Below are 23,256 nucleotides of genomic sequence, written 5' to 3'. Positions count from 1 at the left end.
TATGTTGAAGGGACAGGTGAAGCCAAGACCAGCTCTATGAATAGTCCAGGAGGACTAGGCTGTGCTCCGTGAGCAGGGTAACTCAGTGGGTGCGTCCCAAACGGCACCCTATTCCCTATAGTGCCTTACTTTTGACCAGAGCCCGTAGAATAGGGTGGCATTTGGGAAGCGCCCAGAATGACTCATACTCAGGGTATCATCACCTCAGAAAGGGCACACAGAGAGAGAGCAGAGAGTAATTCTAATTATACCATGTATCATCCTAATAAAATAAAATAAATCTATAAATAATAACCCTTGCACTTGTCTTTTCCTACTAGCATTGACTTTGGTGATAACTTCTTTATTTACAACTGTGATATGTGGTTGTATCACACTAGCTATCTTAAGTTGAGGCAGGTTGCCATTTATTATCATGATTATTGCCCTTGAGGCAACGCCGCAGAGTGGTCGCTAGCTGGCAAAGCCACAGTCATAAAACCGGATTTTAAACCCAACCCTAACCTTAACCACACTGCTAACCCTAATGCCTAAGCTGAACCTTAAATTAAGACCAAAAAGCTATTTCCCCCCCCCCCCTTTTTTTTATATATATATATTTTTTTTACAATATATGCAATTTAGACTTGCAGCTGGCCCATTTAGCAGACATCGCTCAATTCTGTCTCCAGGGCAAGATTATTGACAATATACACTACCAGTCAAAAGTTTGGACACACCTACTCATTCAAGGGGTTTTCTTTATTTTTACTATTTTCTACATTGTAGAATAATAGTGAAGACATCGAAACTATGAAATAACACAAAAGGAATGATGTAGTAACCAAAAAAAGTGTTAAACAAATCTAAATATATTTGATATTTTATATATTTTTCAAACTAGCCACCCTTTGCCTCGATGACAGCTTTGCACACTCTTGGCATTTTCTCAACCAGCTTCACCTGGAATGCTTTTCCAACAGGCTTGAAGGAGTTCCCACAAATGTTGAGCACTTGTTGGCTGCTTTTCCTTCACTCTGCGGTCCGACTCATCCCAAACCATCTCAATTTGGTTGAGGTCGGGGGATTGTGGAGGCCAGGTCATCTGATGCAGCACTCCATCACTCTCAACCTTGGTCAAATAGCCCTTACACAGCCTGGAGGTGTGTTGGGTCATTGTTCTGTTGAAAAACAAATGATAGTGGGACTAAGCGCAAACCAGATGGGATGGCGTATCACTGCAGAATGCTGTGGTAGCCATGCTGGTTACGTGTGCCTTGAATTCTAAGTAAGTCACTGACAGTGGCACCAGCAAAGCACCATCACATCAACACATCTCCTCCTCCATGATTTGCATGTGTGGTTCCACCGTGGAGATTATCCGTTCTCACAAAAAATCTCAAATTTGGATTTAACAGACCAAAGGACAGATTGCCGCCAGTCTAATGTCCATTGCTTGTGTTTCTTTCCCCAAGCAAGTCTCTTCTTATTATTGGTGTCCTTTAGTAGTGTTTTGTGTGTTTTTGCAGCAATTCGACCATGAAGGACTGATTCAGTCTCCTCTGAACAGTTGATGTTGAGATGTGTCTGTTATTTGAACTCTGTGCAGCATTTATTTGGGCTGCAATTTCTGAGGCTGGGAACTCTAATGAACGTATCCTCTGCAGCAGAGGTAACTCTGGGTCTTCCTTTCCTGTGGCGGTCCTCATAAGAGCCAGTTTCATCATAGTGCTTGATGGTTTTTGCCACTGCACTTAAAGAAACCTTCCAAGTTCTTGACATTTTCCACATTGACTGACTTTCAATTCTTAAAGTAATGATGGACTGTCATTTCTCTTTGCTTATTTGAGCTGTTCTTGCCATAATATGGACTTGGTCGTTTACCAAATAGGGCTATCTTCTGTATACCACCCCTACCTTGTCACAACACAGCTGATTGGCTCAAAGGCATTAAGAAGGAAAGAAATTCCACAAATGAAAGTCACAGAGTAAAATACAACTTGAGAAAAAGTCCAAAAGTATTTGGTTTTAAATATACTTCAGTATCAAAAGACAAATTCCTTATATTAAGCAAACCAGACGGCACGATATCCTTGTTTTTTAAAATTTACAGATAGCTAGGGGCACACTCCAATACTCAGACATGATTTACAAACAAAGCATGTGTTTAGTGAGTCCACCATTTCAGAAGCAGTAAGGATGACCAGGGATTTTCTCTTGATCAGTGCGTGAATTGGACAATTTTCCTGTCCTATTAAGCATTCAAAATGTAACAAGTACATTTGGGTGTCAGAGTAAATGTATGGAGTAAAAAGTACATTATTTTCTTTACGAATGTAGTGGAGTAAAAGTAAATTGTCTCAAATGCTTTAAGAAGGAAATAAATTCCACAAATGAACTTTTAACAAGGCACACCTGTTAATTGAAATGCATTCCAGGTGACTACCTCATGAAGCTGGTTGAGAGAATGCCAAGAGTGTGTCAAATATAAAATATGTTTTGATTTGTTTAACACTGTTTTGGTTACTTCATGATTCCATGTGTTATTTCACTGTTGTGATGTCTTCACTATTTTTCTACAATGTAGAAAATAGTAAAAAATAAAGAAAAACCCTGGAATGAGTAGGTGCTAAGAGGAATGCACTAACTGTCCCTCTGGATAAGAGCGTCTACTTAATGACCACAATGTCAAATGTCATCCACTGACTGTAGCAGCAGTAAGTCATACCTCTCCCACCACCAGAATGCAGCAGCTCCATCCCAGCAGCAGCAGAGCAGTGTAATAATACCTGATGCACAGCCGCCCATCACACACCAACAGAGCGATCTATCACTTCAGACCCTGTTGCTAGGTTACCGACATTCTTCGGCACACTGAGTACTCTCAGCCCTTTTGCTGCTGGCAAGTAGAGCTTTCAGGTCTGGGGAGTGCCAACGAGAGAGGGAAAATGACGCAGGAGCCTCCGACTAAAGCACTTGTGAATGAGGACAAGGCATGAGAGACAGGGATGAGTGTGTGAGCCGTGTGCAGTAGTGTGTTGTATAGTACGTGCTGCCTGCGTGTGTGTGTATGCTTGCGTGAGTGTGAGTGTATGCTTGCGCTTGTGTGTGAGTGCATGCTTGCGTGTGTGTGAGAGTGTATGCTTGCGTGTGAGTGTATGCTTGCATGTTAGTGTATGCTTGCGTGTGTGAGTGTATGCTTGCGCGTGCATTTATGAGTATGCGAGGGATACTGGGTGGCTTCAGGACGTCTTTCATCTGCTGGCCTTCCACTGAGAGAGAGAAAGAGAGACAGAGAGAGTGAAACATAGAGAGACAAATAAAGAGAGAGCGAGCGTGACTGCTACAGGGGTAGCTCACTGCGCCAGTCATTAGTTATCCCTGGGAACATACAGTAAACCCCCTGTACTGGCAGCAAGCTTCACGATACAGGTCCACATTCAGATCAGATCGGAGACGATGGTTCCTTGTTTAGGGATAATCTTAAGACCCCTCTTTTTTTCTCTCCAGAGGCTTAGACAGAGGGCGACCGTCACTCTGTAGTCCCCTGTGTCTACAATAGGATGAACCTGGAGACCTGACCAGAGGTGGTCTGATGAGTTGAGTAACTGACCAACGTGGATGGACATGGAGCTTATACTATTTAGAAACTTTGAAACTTGAATTAACTTCAGGGGGTGCTAGTCTTTCTGACAGCATAACATCCACTTTCTAGGTCTGCCTAGGTGTGATTGATTGATGACAAATACAAGTTCAATGGTGTGAACTGTTGCAAAACTGAACAGGAACGGTCCTCTTCATTAATGTTCTGTCGACTGGAGAAGCCTGTTGTATTGTCTGTTGGTGCGAGCCATGCTCAATGGACCAGCAACGTCAACTTGCTAACTGGGTCTATATTGAACATTGTTACTCTGATAGTGCTTCCTTTGTTCCCACATTCATCTTCCCTTTTGACCAACTCTCTGTTTACACCCTAATAAAGATGCAGTGGTGGAAAAAGTACCCAATTGTAATACTTGAGTAAAAGTAAAAGATACCTTAATAGAAAATGACTCAAGTAAACGTGAAAGTCACAGAGTAAAATACAACTTGACTAAAAGTCCAAAAGTATTTGGTTTTAAATATACTAAGGTATCAAAAGGCAAATCCCTTCTATTAAGCAAACCAGACGGCACAATATTCTTGTTTTTTAAATTTACAGATAGCTAGGGGAACACTCCAATACTCAGACATGATTTACAAACAAAGCATGTGTTTAGTGAGACCACCAGATCAGAAGCAGTAGGGATGACCAGGGATTTTCTCTTGATAAGTGCGTGAATTGGACAATTTTCCTGTCCTGCTAAGCATTCAAAATGTAACCAGGACATTTGGATGTCAGAGAAAATGTATGGAGTAAAAGTACAGAATTTTCTTTACGAATGTAGCGGAGTAAAAGTCAAAATATAAATAGTAGAGTACAGATACCCCAAAAAACATCTTAAGTAGTACTTTAAAGTATTTTTTACTTAAGTACTTTACACCACTGGAAAGATGGTACTTGAAGATATTCTGTCAAACCACAATCACTGATGCTCCGCTTGCCCTCACCACCTCTTTTGCATCTAACCCATCGCTAGTCACTAGAGGTAAATATTCAACTCAGAATGGTCTGATCAGATTTGCCTCAAAGGATCTTTCTCCTCACATTTCTCAAGGCTTTTGCTATCACTTGGCAGGTGGTTTCCATTGGGATCAACCAACAGATAATGTCTGAACGCCCCAATGAGCTGATTGCAGTAACACATTTGGTGAGTGTTGAGACTTAGTCCTTTGGAAATTCCATGTCATGGAAAATTAACAAAATAAGAATAATTTCATAGCAGAAAATAAATAAAAACTCAGAGATGTTGGCTAATAAATTACAGTCACAGTTGTACTGTAAAGTTGAATTCGGAAGTTTACATACACCTTAGCCAAATACATTTAAATTCAGTTTTTTAACAATTCATGACATTTAATCCAAGTAAAATGTCCCTGTCTTACGTCAGTTAGGATCACCACTTTATTTTAATAAAGTGAAATGTCAGAATAATAGTAAAGAGAATTATTTATTTCAGCTTTTATTTCTTTCATCACATTCCCAGTGGGTCAGAAGTTTACATATACTCAATTAGTATTTGGTAGCATTGCCTTTAAATTGTTTAACTTGGGTCAAACATTTAGGGTAGCCTTCCACAAGCTTCCCACAATAAGTTGGGTGAATTTTGGCCCATTCCTCCTGACAGAGCTGGTGTAACTGAGTCAGGTTTGTAGACCTCCTTGCTCGCACATGCTTTTTCAGTTCTGCCAACAAATGTTCTATAGGATTGAGGTCAGGGCTTTGTGAGGGTCACTCCAATACCTTGACTTTGTTGTCCTTAAGACATTTTGCCACAACTTTGGAAGTATGCTTGGGGTCATTGTCCATTTGGAAAACCTATTTGTGACCAAGCTTGAACTTCCTGACTGATGTCTTGAGATGTTGCTTCAATATATCCACATAATTTTCCTGCCTCATGATGCCATCTATTTTGTGAAGTGCACCCGTCCCTCCTGCAGCAAAGCACCCCCACAATATGATGCTGCCACCCCCGTGCTTCACGGTTGGGATGGTGTTCTTCGGCTTGCAAGCCTCCCCCTTTTTCCTCCAAACATAACGATGGTCATTATGGTCAAACAGTTCTATTTTTGTTTCATCAGACCAGAGGACATTTCTCCAAAAAGTACGATCTTTGTCCCCATGTGCAGTTGCAGTCCGTAGTCTGGCTTTTGTATGGCGGTTTTTGAGCAGTAGCTTCTTCCTTGCTGAGTGGCCTTTCAGGTTATGTCGATATAGGACTAATTTTACTGTGGACATAGATACTTTTGTACCAGTTTTTTCCATCATCTTCACAAGGTCCTTTGCTGTTGTTCTGGGATTGATTTGCACTTTTCGCACCAAAGTACGTTCATCTCTAGGAGACAGAACGTGTCTCCTTCCTGAGCGGAATGACAGCTGCGTGGTCCCATGGTGTTTATACTTGCGTACTATTGTTTGTACAGATGAACGTGGTACCTTCAGGCACTCCCAAGGATGAACCAGATTGCGGAGGTCTACAATTTTTTTTCTGAGGTCTTGGCTGATTTCTTTTGATTGTCCCATAATGTCAAGCAAAGAGGCACTGAGTTTGAAGGTAGTCCTTGAAATACATCCACAGGTACACCTCCAATTGACTCAAATGATATCAATTAGCTTGTTTGTAAACAATTGTTGGAAAAATGACTTGTGTCATGCACAAAGTAGATGTCCTAACCGACTTGCCAAAGCTATAGTTAGTTAACAAGACATGTGGAGTGGTTGAAAAACAAGCTTTAATGACTCCAACCTAAGTGTATGTAAACTTCCGACTTCAACTGTATGTGAGAGGTGGGGGCATTTAATGTCTTCTACCCTGTTCAGATCGGCCAAATGTGGGAGCCATAATAAATACCAGAACAGCACACAGAGTTAAAACACAACCTCACAGCTCTACTATCACAGCCCAGGCTTAAAACACAACCTCACAGCTCTACTATCACAGCCCAGGCTTAAAACACAACCTCACAGCTCTACTATCACAGCCCAGGCTTAAAACACAACCTCACAGCTCTACTATCACAGCCCAGGCTTAAAACACAACCTCACAGCTCTACTATCACGACCCAGGCTTAAAACACAACCTCACAGCTCTACTATCACGGCCCAGGCTTAAAACACAACCTCACAGCTCTACTATCACGGCCCAGGCTTAAAACACAACCTCACAGCTCTACTATCACGGCCCAGGTTTTAAACACAACCTCACAGCTCTACTATCACGGCCCAGGCTTAAAACACAACCTCACAGCTCTACTATCACGGCCCAGGCTTAAAACACAACCTCACAGCTCTACTATCACGGCCCAGGTTTTAAACACAACCTCACAGCTCTACTATCACAGCCCAGGCTTAAAACACAACCTCACAGCTCTACAATCACGGCCCAGGCTTACAACACTGCGACGTGGCCCGATCCACTGCGCCACACAAGCTCTGCCAGCGCATTTATATGGAAGCCTGTTGCTGCCAATCACCTAAATAGCCATTATTTTAGTGTGTAGGTTTGTGTCCCCAATATCACTCTATTCCCTTTATACTGCACTACTTCTGACCAGAGTCCCATGGAGCCTGGTCAAAAGTAGTTTACTACATAGGCCCTATTATAGGGAATAGGGTGCCATCTGGGACGCAACCATATACATTTCTTTGTCTTGCGTGCAAGAGGAGTCATCCACAGTGCCATCAGTGGGTAATAAAGCGGCCAGGCACTATTGGCCCTAGAGTAGGGGTGTCAAACATATTGCACACAAGGGGTAACAAAATTCAAAACCAAATCAAAATTGTGTAGAAATGATAATGGACCTACATTCATACAGATTGACTTTTCAGCTCTCTAACTATTAGCTAAATAAAAGCTAGACAGTTAGGGAGCTTTAAATACATTTAAAAAACGATGGATAGAGGACAATTTTCTATTACATTATTTTATGGCAAAGAAATAACAATTTTTCAGTGTGGTCTTCTGGACCTTGATGAAGACCAAATGTGCCCCCCGGGGCAAAATGAGCTTGATAGCCCTGCCCTAGAGTGTCCATATGGCCAGAGCCCAACAGTCTGCCTCCTTTGTAATTAAAAGGACATCGTTGTCAACAAACCAAACCTCCAACATGTGGAGTGGTGCTCATGTAAGCTGCAGACCATTATGGGCCCAGAGCAAGAGGAAGCAAACAGAACTTCAAAGAGCTTCTCCTCCTACTCTGGCACTACACAACACCCGCTAAGCCTGGGCCCTGTCGAAATGGGACTGACCAGCCGGTCCACATCATTCAATAGATTGATTCCAAGTGTATGGCTAGCTGCTGAATCATCAGTGAGCAACATTAACATCAGAGATTCGGTCCGATGTTTTTAGCTACCTTTTTCTTTGTACTTTTTCATATCGAATCCAAATCTTGAGTTGAATTTTGAGTTCACTAGCTAAAGCATTCTAAAATGGGCCCCAACCACTAATACAGAGGGAATGAAGGGTTCTTTGTGTCAGCTGCCATCTTGACTGGGTAGAGATTAGGCTAATTTGCAAACCCTGCGACGGATGTTCCATACAGGACTGTCAGACGCAGAACGGTCAAGTGAAAGAGACCATTGTCACCGTCCACCCAAGTCCATAATAAGCCCATCCATGTGTGAAGCCATTAGTTAGCCTGGTCCAGTCTTAAGGCTTTCTCAACTCCTCTCATAATATACCTATCACGCCTCTCAACAGGGTGAGCAGTAAGTCTAACCTTAACAATGAGGAAAAGGCAGCGACCATGATCACCTTGACCCCGATTCCTGAATCAATGCCTCTTCATGTAAAGCCAATAAAACCACTGCAGACTCAGAGTAACGCTTAGCCCCACTGTAATGAGCGCATTGTGTTCAGTGAGGCAATATGGCCGCCTGAAGCCTACTGCCCTCCCTCTCGTACATAGAAGCTAACAGCACAGAGTGTGACGTGTCCTCGTCAATAAGAGAGGTTTCTGAGGAGCATGTTGCTTGTACGTCACACACTCATTGAGGGTTAGTCATTTAGTAGAGGGGGGGGGGGGGGTTCATGCATTTCTGCTGTAGGAGTCAGCAAGACATGGTGGGGTCATAGTAAGGCTGTTACATGACCGTATTACGGGTCATGACTGCAGTCAAATTCCATGTGACCGTTGAGTCACTGTAAGTAGGCTTCGCCAAAACTGCGCTCTGATGCCGCTGATGGTCATTAGTAGTGTCCCAAACTTGCTAACGGCCGGTCCTTTAGGGCTGGTACTCAGCGATATATTGTCCCTCTAAATCACTCTGACATCAATGCATGGAATGAAATAAGTGTTCATATAAGCCCATGTTGCGCAACATTTCTATTGGCTATGCAATTGCGCGAGAAACAGAGTTTTGATGGCCTCTATTAAAAAGAGGAGGTTCCCATCAGCTTTCTATAGGCTAGGCCTACGTGTTCTTATAAGCTCAGTCATTGCGCAATCGCGTGTGATAACAGAGTTTTGACTCTTTGACTTTGTGGGCCATTCTAATGTATTATTAGTAAGCTATAGGTAAAGACCAGATTAAATGGAGAATAGTCTGATGGGTGAGAATATTATCAAGTGCTTGTCAAATTGTGAACGAGAGACTGATGAAGTGTGTGCAGCCTGCGCAAGAAACAGAGCAGAGCGCTTCCCTTTCATGCGACGTTTTTCAAATCATCATTAGAGTCGCATCATGCAGCCTTCGAATGTATTACAAATCAAAACATAGCCTAACATTTGTACCACAACTTAAGTTGCATAAATAACTATAAATGAAGCATATAGGAGCACCTATTTCGTTGTTAACTGCTCAACACAGAATAGCAGCATGTGCACATTCCCTTGGAAATCGTTGGGGAAAAATATCCTTTCTATTTTATTCAGCTATGTTAAATTGTATTATCCTTAACATTAAATAATGCCAAATGCTAAATGAAATACCATAGCCAGATCAGGGCTTAACATAAGGATGACTCAGAATATGCTATTCTGTTATTTTGAAATAGGCTATATATCTTCATATCACACACACACACACACACACACACACACACACACACACACCCCTGCGGCAGAGTACTCCTCCACCATAGTGAGTATCGAGCTGCAGCAGCAGCCACAGAGGCAGATTATAACCTCTCAACCACGTTGACTTCCTGAGTCAAACAAACAAATATATCCAGAGAAAACAGAGGCGAACAGCATAACTAAGTCTCCTTGGAGCCAAACATACATGCCCTGCACGTGTGTGCTCGTCCATCAGCCCTGCCCCCACCCAATAAGGAGGGACAAACTGAGGCAAAGTAAGAAGGGGTTGAATGAGTCAGAGATCATTAAACCTTCTCGCCCTTTCTCCTCTTTCATCTGCAGAGAGAGAGAGAGAGGAAGGAGGAGAGAGGGGGAGCTTCAAAAGGCCCCATGCGGTAACTCTTGATTACATCCATCTGTGGCAGTCCTCCCTTTATCGTCCATCTCTACCCTCCCACCTTTCCTCCACCTTTCCATGCCCTATGCCTGCAGGTTAGAGGGAGAGAGCCCTGCTAACCTGGCCCAGTGGAGTGAGACCGTGAAGAAATCATTGACATGGGAGCAGCAGGGCAGAGAGACTAGAGGAGCTCTTCTCTATGTGAAGGAGGAGGAAATGATGATAGTGGTGGTGGCTCCCGAAAGTGAAGCGCCTCACCGAGACACTTTGATGTTTCCTGGAGCTGACGTCTCTCGGTGGGACTAATCTGCGTCAGTGCCTTTAAATTTTCTAACGTCTTGTGTTTCTCCACTGCCTCTGCACCTCGACATAGCGATAGCGATGGGGCAAGAGGGAGATGAGCTTTACTAAGAGGCTGGCAATTATGAGACTGAGGCTGGAGAATGATGTGGTTTCCCCTTCTTGAGGTGAATAGCACATGACCACAGAAGAGCCTGTCTGTAACCTGTTAAAGTGGAGTCTAGTGTTTTAGTCTGTCTGCTGAGGTTTTAATGAGGTGTTTCTCACAGGAAATAGTACCATTCTAGAGAGGGCCGAGAGCCTATTTTATATTGGGAGGTATAGCAGTGGTCACCAACCGGTCCATCTTCAAAGCATTCCTAGTCTATCACCAAACATTTATTTTCAGTTTACCTTCCTTTTTTAAATGTTATTCATGTTGTGCTGTTGGCAGTAGGGACACTTGATTCAGAAGCCCTGCACACCAGGTAGGCAAAGTGTTCCCATTTTTAACCATTTCATTTGTTTGAAAAGACAATCTCTGACTGAGAGATCTGGGGCTAAAATCCAGTCGTATAAAATACTTAAGTAAAAATAGTTGAAAGTACTACTTAAGTAGTTTTTTGGGGCATCTGTACATTACTATTCGTATTTTTGACAACTTTTACTTTTACTTCACTACATTCCTAAAGAAAATAATGTACTTTTTACTCCATACATTTTCCCTGACACCCAAAATTACTCGTAACATTTTGAATGCTAAGCAGGACAGGAAAATTGCCTAATTCACATAGTTATCAAGAGAATATCCCTGGTCATCCCTACTGCCCCTGATCTGGCGGACTCACTAAACACACGTTTCATTTGTAAATTCTGTCTGAGTGTTAAAGCATGTCCCTGGCCATCCGCAAATCAATAAAAACAAACAAGAAAATGATGCAATCACGGTTTGATTTATATAAGGAATTTGAAATGATTTATACTTTTACTTTTGATACTTAAGTATATTTTAGCAATTACATTTACTTTTGATAATAAAGTATATTTAAAACCAAATACTTTTAGACTTTTACTCAAGTAGTATTTTGCTGGCTGACTTTCACTTTTTTTCTTGAGTCATTTTCTATTAAGGTATCTTTACTTTTACTCAAGTATGACGACAATTGGGTACTTTTTCCATCAGTGCTAAAATCGAGTGTGCCTAGCCTACAGTGCTGGCCAAGTCATAAAACTAAAATCACTGTGCCTACCGCTTCCACAACCCCGGCGACAGCAAAGTTTGATACTGGTGTATGTGAGATTTCATAACTTTTAAAACCATGACCAGAGAGAGAGTGGGTGGGGTGCACAAAGTCGGTTTGGTTTCCCCTTTCTAAAGTGAATAGCACATGACCACAGAAGAGCCTGTCTGTAACCTGACTAGAAGGTTAAAGTGGAGTCGAGTGCTTTAGTCTGTCTGCTGAGGTTTTAATGAGGTGTTTCTCACAGGAAATAGTACCATTCTGCAGAGGGCAGAGAGCCTATTTTATATTGGGAGGTATAGCAGTGGTCGCCAACCGGTCCATCTTCAAAGCATTCCTAGTCTATCACCAAACATTTATTTTCTGTTTGCTCTCCTTTTTTAAATGTTATTCATGTTGTGCTGTTGGCGGTAGGGATGTTGTGCTGTTGGCGGTTTTAACCATTTCATTTGTTTGAAAAGACAATCTCTGACCGAAAAATCTGGGGCTAAAATCCAGTCGTATAAAATACTTAAGTAAAAATAGTTGAAGAGTAGTTTTTGGAGGTATCTGTACTTTACTTTACTATTTATATTTTTGACAATTTTTACTTCACTACATTCCTAAAGAACAGTTTTTATTTTACCTTTATTTAACTAGGCATGTCAGTTAAGAACCAATTCTTATTTTCAATGAAGGCCTAGGAACAGTGGGTTAACTGCCTGTCAGCTGGAAGATTTGAATTTGCAACCTTCCGGTTCCTAGTGCAACGCTCTAACCACTAGGCTACCCTGCCGCCCCAGGGTGTGATGTACTTTGTACTCCATACATTTTCCCTGACACCCAAAAGTTACATTTTGAATGCTTAGCAGGACAGGAAAAGGGCCTAATTCACCCACTTATCAAGTGAACATCCCTACTGCCTCTGATCTGGCAGACTCACTAAACACATGCTTCATTTGTAAATGATGTCTTGTGTTGGAGCAATAAAGATTATGCCATCATGGTTTGCTTTATATAAGGAATTTGAAATGATTTATACTTATACATTTGATCCTTAAGTATATTTTAGCAATTACATTTACTTTTGATACTTAAGTATATTTAAAACCAAATACTTTTAGAGACTTTTACTCAAAGTAGTATTTTCACTCGAGTCATTTTTTATTAAAAAGTTATCTTTACTTTTACTTTTTAAGTACGAGAATTGGGTGCTTTTCCACCACTGCTAAAATCGAGTTCACCTAGCCTACTGCGCTGGCCAATTGGATAGCTAAAATCAGTGCCTACCGCTTCCACGACCCCGGCGACAGCGACGTTTAATACTAGCGTTTGTGAGATTTCCTAACTTTTGAAAGCATAACCAGAAAGAGACTGTCAAATAATACAGCAAAGAGCTGCTGTTTTTATGAGTGAGTTCATGTCTAAGTTTATTCAGCACTGTCAACACTGTTTTTTATTACAAAACATAACACGTGCTTCTCTACTTCCACTCGCGCTGCAGCTGCGAGTGTATCGATAGCCCTGCGTTTTTATTTTTATTAGCAGCTCGTAGTGTCTACTTTAATATAGAGGAATATTTCACTCTATTGTCATAGGAACAACATGAATTTGTGCATGAGACATGTGGTGCGACTCGATGGAAGATGGTGTCCACTCTCTGGTCAGTCTCACCGGAGGAAAGGGAGGAGAGAGCAGGGTCTGTGGGAGGTGGAACTCCGAAATGTCCGACTACTTGAGTTGTTGAACGCGGCACTTGTATAACTACAACCAGTTAGCAAGTTGGACATTTCTGAGTTTCCTAGTTCCGGCTAGCATGTCAATGCGGCATAATGGCATCTTCAAAACAACTGGGAAAGCGGAACTGGAAAATCACAGACTTCCAACTTCAGTGTATTCAAGACAACTGGGAACTCGGAATAAAACGAGAACCGACTGGGTGAAAACTTTTTGAACGGTCATCCAACTCAAAATTCCAAGTCGCAAACTCTGCCATCTTTCTAGAGCTCCGACTTTCCAACCTGAAGATCACGGACGTCATGATTTTCCCTTTGATTTCAGAGTTCCCAGTTGTCTTGAAAGCACCATGATCATCAGATGCAATTACCATCAGTCCAGTAAAAAAATGTACTCATTATTTGCAAATTACTTCAATTTATGCTCAGCTGTGCCTTCGCAAGTGCTACACCAACGGATCTATTTTGTTATCAAAGCTTGAGTTTTGAAATATAATATGGTTTAAGAAGACCAATATTGTCAGGCCAGGTATATAGCCAATATGCTGTGATAATGTTATTAGGCCTATAGCGCAAACCTCATTACTACAGAACAGTTTTTATTAGGTTAATGTTCCATTTTTTAAAGCAATGTTTTAACAAGTTCTGAGCGGTAGATCTCAGCTTTCTTTTTGACTGTGAAAGTGATTTTTCACTCAGAAAAGGTTGGTGACCACTGCCCTATAGCTATTGGGGTCTATAATGAATTGCTTCATTAAGATTGCACAGGGGAAGGAGAACAGCGTGTGGAGGGAAAATGTCCGACCAGGAGCGTCAACATAGCGTGCAGCTACAATAGGTTAGCAGTTAGTACCACCATTACCTCAGCCTAGCCTGCTTTGTCCCAGGCTCATCTGATTTCCTGTCAACCACGGGGGAACAACAACCGTTTGAGGGTTAACTCTGACATTTCAGATGTCTTTTTCCAAGCCCACACCCCAGCTAATCGTTGAGCATGAGAGAGAGGTCAGAGAAAGGAACGGATAAAAACAGATAATTGAGTGGGTGGTGGGAGGTCTTCACATGGAACAATCTCGCTGGAATTAGTGACCCGTTTTCAGATCTCACTAACTGTCACCCACACGCAGCACCGACAACAAACTCACACTGTTTTCCACTGTTTCACTCAGACTGCGACAGTGTGTGTGTGTGTGTGTGTGTGTGTGGGTGGGGGGGGGAGGTCTCTGTACCATGGTGCCATGATGACACCACTGCAGAGCTCCTGATTACTCCAGCATGTCACCAGGCAGACAGGCACCACTACATCATACACACTGACTCCCAAATGGCACCCTTCCCTACACAGTGCATCGCTTTTGCTCACCATGTAGTGAATAGAGTGCTATTTGGGACTTCTTGCCACAATCTCAACTCAGACCACCGGCGTTACAGCCACATCCACACACGACTCTTCTTGACCGCATAAGCTCCCGTTACAAACCATCAGCGCGCACAGTCAGCGCCGTCCGCCATGGCTCAACCAGATCATGGGATTACTGTCAATGCACGAGAAAGAGCTGCATAATGCATGCATCTGCTGTGACTGCTAAATACCCAGTTGGCTTGATGGAAGCTAAAAGCTGGCTCTTGGAAGAAGAAACCCTTGTGCACCAACCGGTTTCCACTCTGCCACTGCTGAGGAATTCAGTCCCCCCCCCCCCCCCCCCCAAAAAAAGCTTCCTTTCCATTTATAGCCTGTTGTACACTTGCTCCGGACTGACCGGCGGGGTTCCCATCACAATACATCCCCTTTGTCTGTCGGCCTGCCCATACTGCACTCCACACACAGGAAAAGGAAACCGCAGAGTGCAGGCCCTTTGACAGGGCCAAAGCATGGCTCAAGCTCTATGCTGATATTCCCAAATGGTCACAAAACAAGTGAGCTCACTGCCAAGCAAAAGAAAGCCACTGTGTTTTTGACTGATATAGACTAGGTCCCAATTGGCACCCTATTTACTATCACTATATAGTGCACTAGTCCCAGCGATCATGATCAAACTGAAAAACATGTTTCTTAAGAATTCATTTTTTCAAAGACATTGTGCGTCACTTGTGAAAGAGAAACGTTAAGACAGTCAAGACACTGAGAAAGCAGGATAACTGCTCAGAACGGTTGTATGTATAAAGACAGCGAGAACACATGTATGTGCACTCTTTGACACCAGATTAACCTGCTGGTAGGGTAAAGTTCTGGGCCAACCCGCAGAGAGCTTTCGCTTGCAGCGCAGAGAGGATTAAAGTAGAGCAAGAGAGAGAGAGAGCGAGCGAGAGCAAGCGACAGACCGGCAGAGAGAGCGAGAGACAGACAGATGGACAGAGTAAGAGCGAGAGAGAGAGAGAGAGAGAAAGAAAGGGTAAGAGACAGACAGAGAGAGAGAAAGTCAGGGTAAGAGACAGACAGACAGAGAGAATGAAAGGGTAAGAGACAGACAGACAGAGAGAAAGCGAGAGACAGACAGATGGACAGAGTAAGAGCGAGAGAGAGAGAGAAAGAAAGGGTAAGAGACACAGACAGAGAGAAAGCGAGAGACAGACAGATGGACAGAGTAAGAGCGAGAGAGAGAAAGAAAGGGTAAGAGACAGACAGAGAGAGAGAAAGTCAGGGTAAGAGACAGACAGACAGAGAGAATGAAAGGGTAAGAGACAGACAGAGAGAAAGCGAGAGAGAGCACAGCCCGCTGGAATCCCATTGGAGTCAGGTCACATAAAGTCAAGCCAAAACATCCTGTGCCTTGTTTTTTTTTTTTTACCCTACAGGTCCCAGACAACGTGAGACTCTGAAATAAATGGGGATACTACTGATTATCTCCTTCCTGACTTGGTCACATGGGATTTGAGGTGCACTAGGAAAACCACAGCCCCACTGCCAAGCTGGGAGACACATTTGCTATGAGTGCTGTGTATAACATCCTACTTGTAGAGGTTGACAAAGACAGACAGTGTAGCTGTGGACAGCCTATAGCACAAACTTCAGAACAGCGGTTGCCAGCTGGTGTGTGTGTGTGAGCCTGGCTGGTTTGAGAGCAGTAATTGCTGTGACAGCGTGCGTGTACGTACCTCTGGTTTCAGCGTATCAGGATATTTATTTACTCCACATGGCTTTGTGCAGCGCAAAAAAAAACAAAAAACAGAGGCCCTGCGGGGAGAGAAATACATTTCAATTATTCATTTATCGCATTCAATGAAACATGACTATCAACAGTGTGCGCCAGCCAATGTCAGTTACTGTATCCTTCACTCCAAAAATGGTATTTCTGCCCTGGCCCTCAGAGCGAATGGTAGCGACAGGCTGCGCTCTGTTGGACAGTGACCTCAAGATCTGCCCATTGGTAAACAACAGGTTGAAATGCAGAACACACTCTCGGAGGCAGCTTAATAAAAATAAAAAAACCCGTCTGTATGACGGCCTCTTTTCTCTCTGGCATTTCCTGTAGCAGGTACGTGGATTTGGGGGGGGGGTCAATTCATTCAATGTTCTGAGCTGAAAGAGTATTGCCTGAACGAGAGTGGTTTTCATCAAGAATCCTTCAATCAAGAGCCTCATACAGGTGTTACCAAGCTTTGATACTTGGATTTACTACAGATGATATGCGTGAGGCAAGGCGCGATTTAAGCAATTAACAACCCAATTTATTGAGTAACTTATGCCAACTTGAGTATCTAGGAAACCTTATATTGGCTTCATAACAGACAGAGGCCACTTCAGCCTTCCAGTAGAAATCACAGCAGTACACTGATCAAAGCACCAAAAAAGCATACATAAATTCATTAAAACTGAGATGGTAAGATCTGAAGAACCATAACTCTGTTTTGCATCTACTACCCCCAAATGCATTCACACATAAAGGAGAACAGCCAATGTACTTGCACATAAATCAATCTCCACTTGAAACAGCGAGCAACAAATGCACCACGCCCTGCCAGCAGTTTGAAACACTAATGTTTCAACAGTGGAGTCATTATGCCCATAGGGACAGGCGTTAGCTACATGGTAAATTGACTAAACGCACTTCATCTAAAACAGCAATGATAACTCATAAAAACACACAAACTTGACTTCTAAGCAGAGCACTGTTATGATGCATCTGTTTCGATCTGAATCTGTTAACGGTTTGTGACTTTGCTGTAACGGGTATGAGAAAAAAAGGTGAGATATTATTTTGTCTCTGAAGTTTGGTTGTGTGTAATTCCCCAGTTTGTATAGAGTCTAAATATTCTGGCTGTATTGGAGCATGTGTCATGTCATTAACTGGCATGCACGTGTACACACATACACATGCGCACGCACAAACGGACTTCATTCGTACACCCCATACTGTGATACAAACACTTTAGGAACAGGATTTTTAAATTAAAAAAACTCACAAATCAGGCTAAAAGGAATAGATACTGATTTTAGATAGTGAGGCCAGACGAAATTGGTGGGCAGAAAATATGAGAGTTCCCCGTCGTGTGAGGCAGCTTCAGTAGTTAATTACCTCTGTCTGACAGTGGCTGGCCACACAGACAGACAGACCTTGCTGGCAGAGAACAGAGAATGGGCTAGTAGAGACAGGCAATAATCATGTTTGACATTCTCACTCCTCCTTCAGACTTTCCTTGACCCATACTGTTGTTCTGGGATGGTCATGACGTCACATATTGGAGCCGTTCCATTATCCTGCAGATATCACAGACCGATGGCTGAGATAGCTATTCAAAGGCTGGCATTTAACATAAAGGATTAAATGGCATGCAAATGTAAAAGGATATCAGTTTGTCAAAACCCTGCAAACATTTAAAAGTCTAATTTGGAGATAGAGGGACAAAAAAAACAAGTACCCCCATTCAGTAGCATTCTGTTCTGCCAGACACCATTATTGAGGGTTTGCTGAGCGATCATATTTTGGGGCGTATATGTGGAGGAAACATTGGGAGTCCCAAAAATATACTGGCATGTGTGGAAGTGAAACGGGATTTTCGTCCACATGCGTGCTCCCTTTCTCTATCGAACATAATGGGGCTGAGGCTGAGGCCTGCAGGGGAGAGCATTCAGCCACACACAGATCACATGACTGGCCGGGCACAGCGAGCTCAGTCATTCTTACTGTCGCTCTTTACTGAGTGGAGAGCAGACAAAAGCTACGGCTGATACAGTGGCTCTGCAGAGGGGGAGGAGCTCTCCATTCACAGCCTGCTGGGTAGGTACTAAGCAGGGGCACGTCATATACAGCCTGAGAGATAGTAACCACAGCCCAGCCCCAATCGACATCTATACTCTCGTATAATGCACACCAAGTTAATACCATTGCTTACCTCTAAAGGCAAGGGACTAGTCACTTATCCATTTCAATGGCAGCTGTATCTACAGTATGTCCTTTGACAGATGTGGACTTTGATTGACAGGTCAGGAATGGATGTGAGCAGACAGCCTTCACATGGAGGCTCTCTGGCTGCGTTTATTCCTTATATAGTGCACTACTTGTGATCAGAGACCTATGGAACCTGGTCAAAAGTAGTGCACTATACAGTACCAGTCAAAAGTTTGGACACACATACTCATTCAAGGGTTTTTCTTTATTTGTATTGTTTTCTACATTGTATAATAATAGTGAAGACATCAAAACTATGAAATAACACAAATGGAATCATGTAGTAACCAAAAAAAGTGTTGAATATGAAATATATATTTTTGATTTGTTTAAGATTCTTCAAAGTAGCCAACCTTTGCCTTGATGACAGCTTTGCACACTCTTGACATTCTCTCAACCAGCTTCACCTGGAATGCTTTTCCAATAGTCCTGAAGGAGTTCCCACATGCTGAGCACTTGTTGGCTGCTTTTCCTTCACTCTGCGGTCCAACTCATCCCAAACCATCTCGATTGGGTTGAGGTCGGGCCAGGTCATCTGATGCAGCACTCCATCACCCTCAACCTTGGTCAAATAGCCCTTACACAGCCTGGAGGTGTGTTTGGGGTCATTGACCTGTTGAAAAACAAATGATAGTCCCACTAAGCCCAAACCAGATGGGATGGCGTATCGCTGCAGAATGCTGTAATAGCAGTTGATGAACAGTTGATGTTGAGATGTGTCTGTTACTTGAATTCTGTGAAGCATTTATTTGGGCCGCAATCTGAGATGCAGTTAATTGCTGATTTCTGAGGCTGGTAACTCTAATGAACTTCTTTAGCAGAGGTAACTCCGGGTCTTCTTTTCCTGTGGCGGTCCTCATGAGAGCCAGTTTCATCATAGCGCTTAATGTTTTTTTGCGACTGCACTTGAAGAAACCTTCAAAGTTCTGGAAATCTTCCTGATTGACTGACCTTTATGTCTTAAAGTAATGATGGACTGTCATTTCTCTTTGCTTATTTGAGCTGTTCTTGCCATAATATGGACTTGGTCTTTTACCAAATAGGACTATCTTCTGTATACCACCCCAACCTTGTCACAACACAACTGATTGGCTCAAACGCATTAAGAAGGAAAGAAATTCCACAAATGAACTTTTAAGAAGGCACACCTGTTAATTGAAATGCATTCCAGGTGACTACCTCATGAAGCTGGTTGAGAGAATGCCAAGAGCGTGCAAACATTAATCAAGGCAAAGGGTGGCTACTTTAAAGTAATAAAATATATTTTGATTTGTTTGACACTTTTTTGGTTTCTTCATGATTCAATATGTGTTATTTCATAGTTATGATGTCTTCACTATTATTTTACAATGTAGAAAATAGTAAAAATAAAGAAGTACCCTGGAATGTAGAGTGTTTATACAGACAGAGTGGAGAAAATTGATTACAATGAATGAAAGGTTAGAGTTTAAAGACATTTTGGATGACGAATCACTGTAGCCTATACCCCAATGAGACCTCCCATTAACCTAGCACAGAGCTGGAAGTAATATGGGTTTATAATTTTTTTTATTTTTTATAATCAAACACTTCCTCTGCTGCTCTCCCACTACAGTGATTAAAGAGAAAGAAATTAACATTAACAATGGCTTAAGGCCCCTTTGACGTTTACTGAGCTTCCTCGAGGTAAAGCTCTATACTTCTGTCAATATTGCTTTATCCACTAGCAATGACGGGGAATTTAAATGGGGCATATTGAGGGCCTAGGCCTGGTGCTCCAGCAAGGAGGCCGGGGTGATGCCAGGATGAGCAATCGTCTCCTTTGTCAGCCCCCCCAGCCAGCAGCAGCTGCATCAGCATTGCAGAGAAATGACACTGCAGAGAGGCAACAGAGAGGAGGAGCGGGGAGCATGGAGGGCAGACAGGCACTCCTCAGAGACAGTTTAACTGCTACCTGTTGTACAGTTCTACTGTACAAGTGTATATCACTATACAGTAGTACAGTAGAGTATGGAGGCCAGACAGGCACCACTCAGACAATGTTTAACTGTTTCAAATGTGGCACAAATCCAATGTAAGTAAATGGTACCTATATTAGCATTCCATGCCTCATGTCCAAATCACCCTAAAATATCTACAAATGTATTGTGTAACTCAATTATGTTACTTATAGATGATTTGGATATGAAGTGTGAAAATGCTTATATTTTATTGGATTTGTGCCACTATGCTAAAAAGTTAGCATTTGAAACAGTGGCCAGGTAAACAAAACCAAAGCCTGGGTTAATGTCGTAGCTTATCACAAACTGCTTACAGGGTAAGAAAACCAATATGGAATTTTGTAATTTGGATGAACTATCCCTTTAACAATGGGGTGGAGGGGTTCTTTATAAAATAATTACCTAGTAGCAGGAACAGCACCATCTAGTGGTCAGAGCCTGGTAATATCAAGATGTAGGATAGCCTATTCATTGATGGAAATACCAGATGATGTAAATAGATTTGACCGGTCATGCTTATTGGTCTATGGGTTGCATAATTTAGTGGAATTAAATTGCTGGGTGTATATATTCATTGTGTAACTTCCATGACTAATTTCTCTGAACAGACAAAAACAAAAATCCACTGAGAATACATAACATAGGATGAAGAAACAATACTCCTAGCCGCAGCTCCATACTACTCGTCAAACATAAGAGAACTGAGACTTTATACCCGTTATTGGGGTGGGATTGGAATGGGGTGTGGAGGTTCCGTGGATGGCTTTAGGCCACTTCCTTGGATTCCTCATGTCGTTTTCATTGTTAGAAAAAAAGTTTGGTCCAAATAGGACGTACGGTACTATAATTATTGAATATTATATGAAATCATATCAATTAAAAGGGCCTATTTGTGTGCAAATATATTTCAACAAATAATGTTTCTGGAATGCTTATCTTATCGGTTTCTAACTACAGAAACGATTTCATAACAATCTGAGGTGGCCGGTGTCATGGCTTACTGAAATGACATGGAACGACCCATATGCATGACATTAAAACACAGCTAGCACATTCATAGGATTAATTAAATATTCATACAAAAATTAAAAAACTTCCTGGGCCACAGACACACAGCAGACTTTTGTTTTCCCTTGAAAATGCAGACATCAGGGCATTAATAAATGACCAAACATAGTATACTGTATTCTCTGTTCATTATCTTGTTCAATGGAGAGAGCACCACCCTCATGATTCACACTTTATTATGGCGGGGGAAAATGACACTATATGTATTTTTTATTTCACCTTTATTTAACCAGGTAGGCCAGTTGAGAACAAGTTCTCATTTACAACTGCGGCCTGGCCAAGATAAAGCAAAGCAGTGCGACAAAAACAACACAGAGTTACACATGGGATAAACAAACGTACAGTCAATAACACAATATAAAAATCCATATACACTGTGTGCAAATGTATTAAGATTACGGAGGAAAGGCAATTAATAGGCCATAGTGGCGAAATAATTGCAATTTAGCATTAACACTGGAGTGGTAGATGTGCAGATGATGATGTGCAAGTAGAGATACTGGAGTGCAAAAGAGCAAGAATAAATAACAATATGGGGATGAGGTAGTTGGGTGGGCTATTTACAGATGGGCTGTGTATAGATGCAGTGATCGGTAAGCTGCTCTGACAGCTGATGCTTAAAGTTAGTGAGGGAGATATAAGTCTCCAGTTTCAGTGATTTTTGTAATTCGTTCCAGTCATTGGCAGCAGAGAACTGGAAGGAAAGGCGGCCAAGGGAAGAGTTGGCTTTGGGGATGACGAGTGAAATATACCTGCTGAAGCGCTTGCTAGGAGTGGGTGTTGCTATGGTGACCAGTGAGCTGAGATAAGGCAGGGCTTTACCTAGCAAAGACTTGTCGATGACCTGGAGCCAGTGGGTTTGGCGACGAATATGAAGCCGAGGGCCAGCCAACGAGAGATTACAGGTCGCAGCATACTACGAGAGCATACGACTCAAACGTTTCCAATTGAAAGCCTATTTCGTTAAGTTACATGTTCGAGTCATACATATCACAACATACACAGGCACACAATCTTACCACCCACAATATGTTATACTGATATCATTTCATATGCAAAGTCTTTAGGAGAGAGAAATCGTCCTGCCATTCAACAAAGGACGAAGCATTCCCTATATACAATCCAACACAAGGCAATATGAAGTCTAACATCGATTCACAAAGTAATAAAGGGAAAACCCTCGGTTTTCATTTTCTCTTCATTTTCCACAGGAAATATTTTGTGTGCTCTCCCAGCTGCGTGTAAAGCCCCACGAGGATGGGATGGAGATTTAGCTTGTTTCCCGACAGCAGCATATGGCGGAAACCTGCTATGAGAACCTATCATTGCTGCCTCAGTACTTGTGCAGTGGTAAGAACATTTAGGCTGGTGGTTGGTAGAATCCATATACTTATTTAGCAATATAATCTTAAATATAGTCTTGCCAGTTTGCATCATAAGAGTGCCATTAGGACTGCAAAGCTCCTGAATACAGACCTTTATTGAAGATGAAAGGTACGGTACATTGGAGTTTGAGAGATTAAATATGAGAGAGCGAGATTAAAATAG

The 23,256-nt window shown here is 42.3% G+C and overlaps 1 protein-coding gene across 10 annotated transcripts in view; it reads right to left on the bottom strand.

Moving 5' to 3' along the window:
- LOC139407050 (tyrosine-protein kinase Fyn) overlaps window positions 1-23,256 on the bottom strand; it is a 69,913-nt gene that overhangs the window by 31,843 nt on the left and 14,814 nt on the right. For 6 of the 10 annotated variants that reach the window (XM_071150356.1, XM_071150359.1, XM_071150363.1 and 3 more), the window contains one exon: window positions 16,368-16,446. The exons of 1 other annotated variant lie outside the window; for it this stretch is intronic. The gene's annotated coding sequence lies outside the window, so the exon portion shown is untranslated. Of the gene's footprint in view, window positions 1-16,367; window positions 16,605-23,256 lie in introns of those variants that run through there. 3 more of the 10 variants (XM_071150358.1, XM_071150364.1, XM_071150360.1) reach the window with 3 other exon arrangements.

This window comes from Oncorhynchus clarkii, chromosome 4, assembly GCF_045791955.1.
Source record: "Oncorhynchus clarkii lewisi isolate Uvic-CL-2024 chromosome 4, UVic_Ocla_1.0, whole genome shotgun sequence".
Lineage (NCBI taxonomy): Eukaryota > Metazoa > Chordata > Actinopteri > Salmoniformes > Salmonidae > Oncorhynchus > Oncorhynchus clarkii.
The sequence above is the reverse complement of the archived record's forward strand: the minus strand, read 5'-3'. Positions and strand labels throughout refer to the sequence as shown.